At 33.0% G+C, this 9,837-nt stretch overlaps 1 non-coding gene across 1 annotated transcript; it reads left to right on the top strand.

Moving 5' to 3' along the window:
• Positions 1-660: 660 nt before the first annotated feature.
• Positions 661-740, top strand: TRNAL-UAG (transfer RNA leucine (anticodon UAG)). The gene has a single exon. It is a non-coding gene; the product is annotated as a tRNA-Leu (tRNA).
• Positions 741-9,837: the final 9,097 nt, after the last annotated feature.

Raw genomic sequence — 9,837 nt, 5'->3', positions numbered from 1 at the left:
CTTTGAATGTACTTTTATGTGTCGAATTACTCGGTACAATATTCTTAGAACAAAAAACCCCTCTTATCTTATATATACAAGAAAAAAAAGTTTTGTTTGGTATACTGTGTGCTAAGTATTCTTTTCCTATCAATGAACTTTTCATAATTTTCATAATAGAATCCTCATATTCTATTATGAAAATTATGAAAAGTGGAGTATTCTTACAATAGGACTTACAACTTCCACCTATCTTCTCCAAAATCATAAGGTTAGTAAATCTTATTAATAAGAGCATAAAGACTTTCATTCTAGAAATTTTTAAAAAATCCAAAAAGCCTTTTCCATTTATCCATTTTAATTTCATCATTAAATAGAAACCCTTTTGGATTTTTTTCATTGTATTGAAAGAATTTTCAAATGTAAACGAGAAATTAATTAGAAAAAATTAGTTCTACAATTGCAAGTTAGAAAAAAGAAATTCCAACTCTTTCAAGCAGTGTTTGTGTTTCTATTGGCAAAGCAAGAGTTTATTGTAAAAAAAAAATGGAAACGATACTACCAAACGAAGTCTATTTTAATGAAAACTCTAATGTTCCTAAATTTTATGGACTTTCCCAATATCGACGATTCCCAAGATAATAGCTATTATTCTTTTAAGTTACCTATTATTTGAAGTTAGCCGCCATGGTGAAATTGGTAGACACGCTGCTCTTAGGAAGCAGTGCTCAAGCATCTCGGTTCGAATCCGAGTGGCGGCATTCTTGAAAAAGAATACAATAGATTAGAAATCAATTCGAAATTTACAATTTTGTAATGGGACCTTCCCCTTATGCTATTTGCAACTTTAGAACATATACTAACTCATATCTCTTTCTCAACGATTTCAATTGTGATTACGATTCATTTTATAACCTTATTAGTTCGTGAACTTGGAGGATTACGTGATTCGTCAGAAAAAGGAATGATAGTTACTTTTTTCTCTATAACAGGATTCTTAGTTTCTCGTTGGGCTTCCTCGGGACATTTTCCATTAAGTAATTTATATGAGTCATTGATCTTCCTTTCATGGGCCCTGTATATTCTTCATACCATTCCTAAAATACAGAACTCTAAAAATGATTTAAGCACAATAACTACGCCAAGTACTATTTTAACGCAAGGCTTTGCCACATCGGGTCTTTAACTGAAATGCATCAATCCACGATACTAGTACCTGCTCTACAATCTCAGTGGTTAATGATGCATGTCAGTATGATGTTATTAAGCTATGCAACTCTTTTGTGCGGATCCTTATTATCTGCCGCTATTCTAATCATTAGATTTCGAAATAATTTCCATTTCTTTTCTAAAAAGAAAAAAAATGTTTTAAATAAAACATTTTTCTTTAGTGATATTAAATATTTTTATGCAAAAAGAAGTGCTTTAAAAAGAACCTCTGTCCCTTCATTTCCAAATTATTACAAATATCAATTAACGGAGCGTTTGGATTCTTGGAGTTATCGTGTCATTAGCCTAGGATTTACCCTTTTAACCGTAGGTATTCTTTGTGGAGCAGTATGGGCTAATGAGGCCTGGGGATCCTATTGGAATTGGGATCCTAAGGAAACTTGGGCATTTATTACTTGGACCATATTCGCAATTTATTTACATAGTAGAACAAATACAAATTGGAAGGGTACGAATTCTGCACTTATAGCTTCGATAGGATTTCTTATAATTTGGATTTGTTATTTTGGTATAAATCTATTAGGAATAGGCTTACATAGTTATGGTTCGTTTACATTAACACCTAAATGATTACATAAAATAAAACCTTCATGAAATGAAGGTTTTTACTTTTATGTTTTATTTGAGAACCCCTTGAACGCCTTCTCAAAGGGTTCTCAAAAATTCGAGATAGATCTAATTATACTTTTTTACTTATTTCTGCATTAATAGAGCAGACGAGTAAAAAAAAGCAAACCTATTTAGGATAATAATTGGATAAGAGAGCCTCTACCCTGTCAACGGATAGGGAGAGAACAAAATCTGGATAAATACCAATTCCTATTACTGGTAAAAAGATACAGATTAAAATAAAGAGTTCTCGTGGTCCAGAATCCACAAAATTTGCGTTTGGAACATTAAATAGCTTGTATCCATAGAACATCTGGCGTAACATAGATAATAAATAAATAGGAGTTAATATCATTCCAATTGCCATTACAAAAGTAATTAGTGTTTTTGGCATTAACAGAAATTTTGGACTAGTAATTAGTCCAAAAAATACTACTAATTCTGCGACAAAACCACTCATTCCTGGTAAGGCAAGAGAAGCCATTGAAAAGCTACTAAACATGGTAAAAATTTTAGGCATTGGGATGGATATTCCCCCCAGTTCTTCGAGATAAACAAGACGCATTCTATCAGAAGCGGTTCCTGCCAAGAAAAAAAGTGTAGCACCAATAAATCCATGGGATAATATTTGTAAAATAGCTCCATTGAGTCCAATGTTGGTTATGGAACCAATTCCTATAATTATGAAACCCATGTGAGATACAGAGGAATAAGCTATTCTTTTTTTGAAATTTCGTTGACCAAGAGAAGTTGAAGCTGCATAGATTATTTGGATCGCTCCTATTATTACTAACCAGGGCGAAAATAGATAATGAGCATGAGGTAACAATTCCATGTTGATCCGAATCAATCCATATGCTCCCATCTTTAATAATATTCCCGCTAAAAGCATACATGTACTATAATGTGCTTCCCCATGGGTATCTGGTAACCACGTATGTAGGGGTATAATCGGCAATTTGACAGCATAAGCAATAAGGAAGCCAAAATATAAAAGTATTTCCAAGGTTGCAGGGTATGATTGATTAATTAATCTTTCCAAATCTAATCCTGGTTCGTTGGAACCATATAAGCCCATACCCAGAACTCCGATTAAGAAAAAAATGGAACCGCCTGCAGTATACAAAATAAACTTTGTAGCTGAATATAGACGCCTCTTCCCCCCCCACATGGATAAAAGTAAGTAAACAGGAATTAATTCTAACTCCCACATGATAAAAAAAAGTAAAAGGTCTCGCGAAGAAAATAATCCTATTTGACCACTATACATTGCGAGCATCAGGAAATAGAATAATCGCGAATTCCGTGTAATTGGCCAAGCTGCTAAAGTAGCTAAAGTAGTGATAAATCCTGTCAATAAAATAGATCCTAATGAAAGTCCATCGATTCCCAATCTCCAGTGGAAATCGAAGACATCTATCCATTTATAATCCTCCTTTAATTGGATTAAGGGATCCTCCAGTTGGAAATGATAACAGAACGCATAAGTCATTAGAAGGAATTCTAATAAACAAATAGATATAGTATACCACCTAACGACTTTGTTTCCCTTATGAGGTAAAAAGAAAATTAATGAACCTGCAAATATCGGCAAAACAACAAGTATTGTTAACCAAGGAAAATAACTCATGATAAAGTGATAAAGACAAGATACGTTTTGACCAGAAAAGCCCGTGCTCGATTATTTCGAGCACAGGCTTCTTCGGTAAAGAGGAATCAGACGATTCGAGTGAAGTTTTTTGTAACGTATCAATAAGATAGAGCCATGCTACGTGTTGTTTCAGGCCCTAAATAAACGCGGACACTTAAAAAATCTGTCGGGCAGGCAGATTCACATCTCTTACAACCCACACAATCTTCGGTTCTCGGCGCGGAAGCAATTTGCTTGGCTTTACATCCATCCCAGGGTATCATTTCTAATACATCTGTTGGACAAGCTCGTACACATTGAGTGCATCCTATACATGTATCGTAAATTTTTACGGAATGTGACATTGGATCTATAAATTTTTCTTTTCAACATAAAATTTTTCGATCTGGTAAAAATGAAATTAGTACTATAATGAGTCATATGTATTGTAGACACCAGACGAAGCAATGGTTTATCCAAACTTCAAAAATAAAAATCTATTTTTTAATCTGTTTGTGAGAAAGCGTGAAGAGAGCCAAGAGACTTTAATTTTGGATTTCAACAATAAGAAATAAGAAAGAATTTTACGAATTGTACAGACGAATTCGAATTAGCCAATAAATTGGCTATCGTCTTTTCAATATAAATTATTGCAATATTCAAATTGCAATATCAATGAATTACAAATACAAAAATTCATTTAAGTGAAAAAGAATACTATGCAATAATCTACTAAAAAAAGCAATAATCTACTAAAAAAAATGGATATTCTCAAATAATACTAAGAAAATAGTATTGATTTCTATTTATTTTAATATGTGCGCCTTTGTTTAGAGGATTCTATGTCTAATTATTCAAAATTCTAATTATTCAATAAATTAGATTGATTGATACGAGTGGATTTCCTATTACGATGGATGGAAGAAAGAATGGATAGTCCAATAGCGGCTTCAGCAGCCGCAAGGGCTATAACAAAAATTGCGAAAATATCTCCTTTTAATTGGCGACTATCAAATAGATCAGAAAATGTTACGAGATTTAGATTAATTGAATTCAGTATAAGTTCAAGACATATTAGAGCTCTAACCATGTTTCGGCTTGTGATCAATCCATAGATACCAATCGAAAATAAATAGACACTCAAAAAAAGTACATGCTCAAACATCATTAACTAACTCCTTATCAATCTCGATTCATTTCAATATGAGGGCAAGAATTGAACCGATTCAATTAATTACAATAGAACAATTACACAACAAAAGAGAAAATAAAGGAGGTATTTGTTGGCAGTAGATGGATTTTACTAAATCAAAATTGTGATTCTTTAGTTATTTATTTTAGATTTGCAATTCTTATAATTTGTACTTTTTCTAAGTTTTCTTATTGCCGAGCCATAGTAATTGCACCTATTAAAGAAACTAGAAGAATTATGGAAATGAGTTCAAACGGAAGATAAAAATCGGTTGCTAAATGAATTCCAATTTGTTGAACATTATTTATGAGACCCTGTTCTACTATTTGGTTTGATCTTGTAGTCCAAAGAATTCCATACCACGACGTATCTGGGATAGTAGTCATTAGCGAAAAAACAATAGTTATACAAACGAGTGAAGTGAACCCATCTCCAATAGTCCAATAATTCTTATCTTTAGACCATTCTGAGCCATTTACGAACATTACAGCGAATATGATCAAGACATTTATGGCTCCCACATAAATAAGAAGTTGTGCGACAGCTACAAAGTAGGAATTTAATAAAAAATAGAATAAGGATATACAAACAAGAACTAATCCCAGCGAAAAGGCAGAATAAATGGGGTTGGTAAGTAATACTACTCCTAGACCCCCTAGTAGAAGAACAAATCCCCCAAATAGCATAAGAATCTCATGTATTGGTCCAGGTAAATCCATTATGGATAAAAAGAAATTAATAGTATAAAATTTTTCATGAACTGACTAAAACTAAAGGATTCAAGGAAGGAAAAAAGGATTTGGGTATTTTTTTGTGTATAAACTGTATAGTTATAAATTATATTATATCACGAAAATCTAGTCTGATTTAAAATAAGAAATAATTTCCAATAAGCAGTAGTTTTTCTTTATAGTTTAATTTTAAAGTTTAATAAAGAATTATTAGATTTTTATAACAAAAAGACAAAATCAAAGTTTAGTAATCAGTAATCGTTCTTGAATTCGAAGATTTTTCTTTGTTTATTTTACTTTCAGACGAATTCCTAATTGTTTGAATTGTGTAATCTCCCATTATGGAGATTGGTAACCGACTTAAAGCAATTTGATTGTAATTCAATTCATGACGATCATAGGTAGAAAGTTCATATTCTTCAGTCATTGATAAACAGCTTGTTGGACAGTACTCAACACAATTGCCACAAAATATACAAACTCCGAAATCAATACTATAATTAAGCAATTGTTTTCTTTTAATATCCTTTTCAAATCTCCAATCCACAACGGGTAAATCTATCGGACATACGCGAACACATACTTCACAAGCAATACATTTATCAAATTCAAAGTGGATTCGCCCTCGGAAACGCTCTGGTGTAATTGATTTTTCATAAGGGTAGTGAATCGTTATAGGTAAACGATTTGTGTGGGATAAGGTAGTTATGAAACTTTGACCTATGTACCTTGTAGCACGTATTGTTTGTTGACCATAACTCATGAACCCAGTTACCATAGGGAACATATTCATTCTAAATATCTATGAAAAAGATATGTTTCTTTCTCTTGTTTGAGAGAGCTTTTGTGTTGAAAATATTCTTACTATTATTGTATTATCTTATTTATAGTGAAACAAGTTGAGAAGAGGTTGTTAATAAGAGATTGCCCAGGGAAATAGGTAAAAGAAATTTCCATCCAAGATTTAATAACTGATCCATTCTCATCCTCGGTAAAGTCCATCTTATTGTGATAGAAATGAAGAGAAATAAATAAGCTTTAGTTAATGTAATAAATATACCCATTGTCATTTCCAAAATTCCAACTGCTTTATTCATTTGGAAAAAATCAAAAAAGGATATATAGGGAATAGAGAAATTCCACCCGCCCAAGTAGAGAACTGTTACAAATAAAGAAGAAACTAATAAATTTAGGTAAGAAACAAGATAAAATAAACCATATTTGATACCGGAATATTCAGTTTGGTAACCTGCTACTAATTCTTCCTCCGCTTCTGGTAAATCAAAGGGTAATCTTTCACATTCTGCCAAAGAAGAAATTAAAAAAACCAGAAAACCTATAGGCTGACGCCAAATATTCCATCCAAAAAAACCGTATTTTGACTGTGCTTCAACTATATCAACTGTACTTGAACTGTTAGATAATCATAGTCGATGATAACATCACAGTTCCCACCGCTATTTCAAAACCGTACATGAAACCTTAGCTTCATACGGCTTCTCTATGATCAGAAAAAAGAAAGGACTGTTTTGTTCCTAGCCCCTGGGGCGTAGATAGAATTAGATAAAATAAAATAAATAGATTTGAAAGTCCTAAATTAGACCAAAGGAATTCCGTCTGCTAGAATAAGAAAAAGCGCTTCCGAATTGATCTCATCCTTTATAATATAATGAAAATTTTTCTTTGTTCAGTAATAACTTAATCTTGGAATAAAACACTTGTTACTTGTTATAGGAATTCAATTAATAAATGGAAAGAGTTGGGTATTAGTTCATGAGCAATTCTGCATGAATATGGATAGAGGAAGGAAATAATGAAAATTTTTTCTAGTGCACTCCATATCTTTTTTACTATTCTTCTTTCCCCAGGGAGGGGGTATTCAAAAAGAAAAAATGGATAAAGGGTTAATTCGTTCTTGATAGCCATTTCCTTAACAAGTGAATGGGAACATACTCTGGATCGGAATCCGAAGAAAGTACTACTTGATAATTTCTACAAATTGCAAGTCCTTATTATGATTCCTTTTATGGGCAAAAATCTCTAATGTTTTAGATTTTCCATTACTAATCCTTTATGTACTTTAGTGTTCCTAACCCTTCACTAACTTTTGGTGGATTCTTCTTATGGATTATTAAGTTATAGTAATAACTAGGAGTATTCTAGTAATGGAATTCCATATCGTGAATCCTTTATTCTTGGCCGCTTCAAGATATGATGACTAATTAAAAAATATCAACCTTGGGATAAAGAGTTTACACTGCTTATGTTTACTTCCACTTTTTTCTTGTACGTAGGAAATGAGATTTTTTCTTTTTACTACAAATTTTTAAGCTGTTTTGTTTCACTCATATAGCTATCTAGTTTAACTTACCAACCCAAATACTAAATAAGAAAAGGAATATAAATAGTTAATGGATTTTATAGGAAAAAGATCTATTTTAACGAATCACACGTAGAGATATTGCTAGCACACAAAAAGTTAATGGTATTTCATAACTAATGGATTGAGCAGCAGCTCGTAGACCGCCTGAAAAAGAATATTTATTATTTGAGCTATATCCTGCCATAAGAAGACCAATAGGAGCTATACTTGAAATGGCAATCCATAAAAAAACACCAATACTAAGATCGGCTAAAACAAAATGATATCCCAAAGGGATAACTAAAAAACTTAATAAAACTGATATGACTGCTATAGAGGGTCCAATGCTAAATAAAGAAATATCTCCTCGGGATGGCAGAATATCTTCTTTTAAAAGTAGCTTAGTCCCATCTGCTATAGCTTGAAGCAGGCCCAGGGGGCCAGCATATTCAGGACCAATACGTTGTTGTATCGACGCAGATATTTCTCTTTCTAACCACACAATTACGAGTACCTCTATTGTTATTCCCAAAAGGAGGGTCAAAATGGGTAGAATCGATATCAGTCCATAGACTTCTTTTAATAATTCCAATTTCGAAAAAGAATTGATAGTTTCTACCTCTACCCTATCTATTATCATTTCAACGATCAACTTCCCCCATAATGATATCTATACTACCTAATATCGTCATGATATCAGCCAATTTCATTTTTTTAACTAGCTGAGGAAGAATTTGCAAATTAATAAACCCGGGTGGACGGATTTTCCATCTCCAGGGGAAAAGGCTATCATCTCCTACTAGATAAATCCCTAATTCACCTTTTGGGGCTTCTACTCTTACATAAAGCTCTTGTCTTGACAATTCAAAATTGGGCGAAGGTTTTTTACCAAGAAATTTATACTCAAAATCATTCCATTCAGAATTCTTTTCTTTCTTAAAGCGTCGGACTTCTAAATTCTCATAAGGTCCTCCAGGAATTTTTTCTACAGCTTGTTGAATTATTTTGATGGATTCCCTCATTTCACCAATTCGTACTAAATAGCGAGCTAACGAATCCCCTTCTTTTTGCCATTGGACTTTCCAATCAAATTGGTTGTAAGACTCATAAGGATCTACTTTACGAAGATCCCATTGTATTCCAGAAGCTCGTAACATCGGTCCCGATAAGCCCCAATTTACTGCTTCTTCTCCGCTAATAAAACCTACTCCTTCAACTCGCTCTAAAAAAATTGGATTCTGTGTAATAAGTTGTTGATATTCAACAACTCCGCGTAAAAAATAATCACAGAAATCTAAACATTTATCGATCCATCCATAAGGTAGATCGGCGGCTACTCCTCCGATGCGAAAGTAATTGTGCATCATTCGCATACCTGTAGCAGCTTCAAATAGATCATATATTAATTCTCTCTCTAAAAATATAGAAAAAAGGAGTCTGTGCGCCGAGATCCGCCATAAAAGGTCCAAGCCATAGCAAGTGAGAAGCTATCCGGCTTAATTCTAACATAATTACCCTAATATAGCTGGCTCTTTGTGGTATTTGAATATTCTCCAAGAATTCTGGTGCATTTACTGTTATTGCTTCTGTAAACATAGTAGCTAAATAATCCCACCTTGTTACATAAGGTAAGTATTGTATAATAGTTCGGTTTTCCGCGATTTTTTCCATTCCTCTGTGTAAATAGCCTAATATGGGTTCACAATCAATAACATCCTCACCATCGAGAGTAACGATCAGTCGAAGAACACCATGCATTGATGGGTGTTGAGGGCCCATATTGACTATCATGAGATCTTTTCTTGTAAGCGGTAGACTCATATCCTTTCTTCCTTAATTCATTATTCCATGAAAATGGATTATTCCATGAATTCCTCAAAGCGAGGCTCATCAAAATGAAAAATCTAAGACTACTATAAGACTACTAAAAAAATAATAAAACAAGAAAAAAATTTGAACGATTAAATTACTGCTCCCGAATATTCAACTGACCGATTAATTTCTTATAACGTACTCTATTTTTCTTTGCCAAATAAGCCAGCAAACGTCGACGTTTTCCCAAAAGTCTTCGTAGACCTCTTTCCGATGAAAAATCTTTTTTGTG

This window comes from Aegilops tauschii, unplaced genomic scaffold (assembly GCF_002575655.3).
Source record: "Aegilops tauschii subsp. strangulata cultivar AL8/78 unplaced genomic scaffold, Aet v6.0 ptg000761l_obj, whole genome shotgun sequence".
NCBI classification, from domain to species: domain Eukaryota; kingdom Viridiplantae; phylum Streptophyta; class Magnoliopsida; order Poales; family Poaceae; genus Aegilops; species Aegilops tauschii.
The sequence above is the reverse complement of the archived record's forward strand: the minus strand, read 5'-3'. Positions and strand labels throughout refer to the sequence as shown.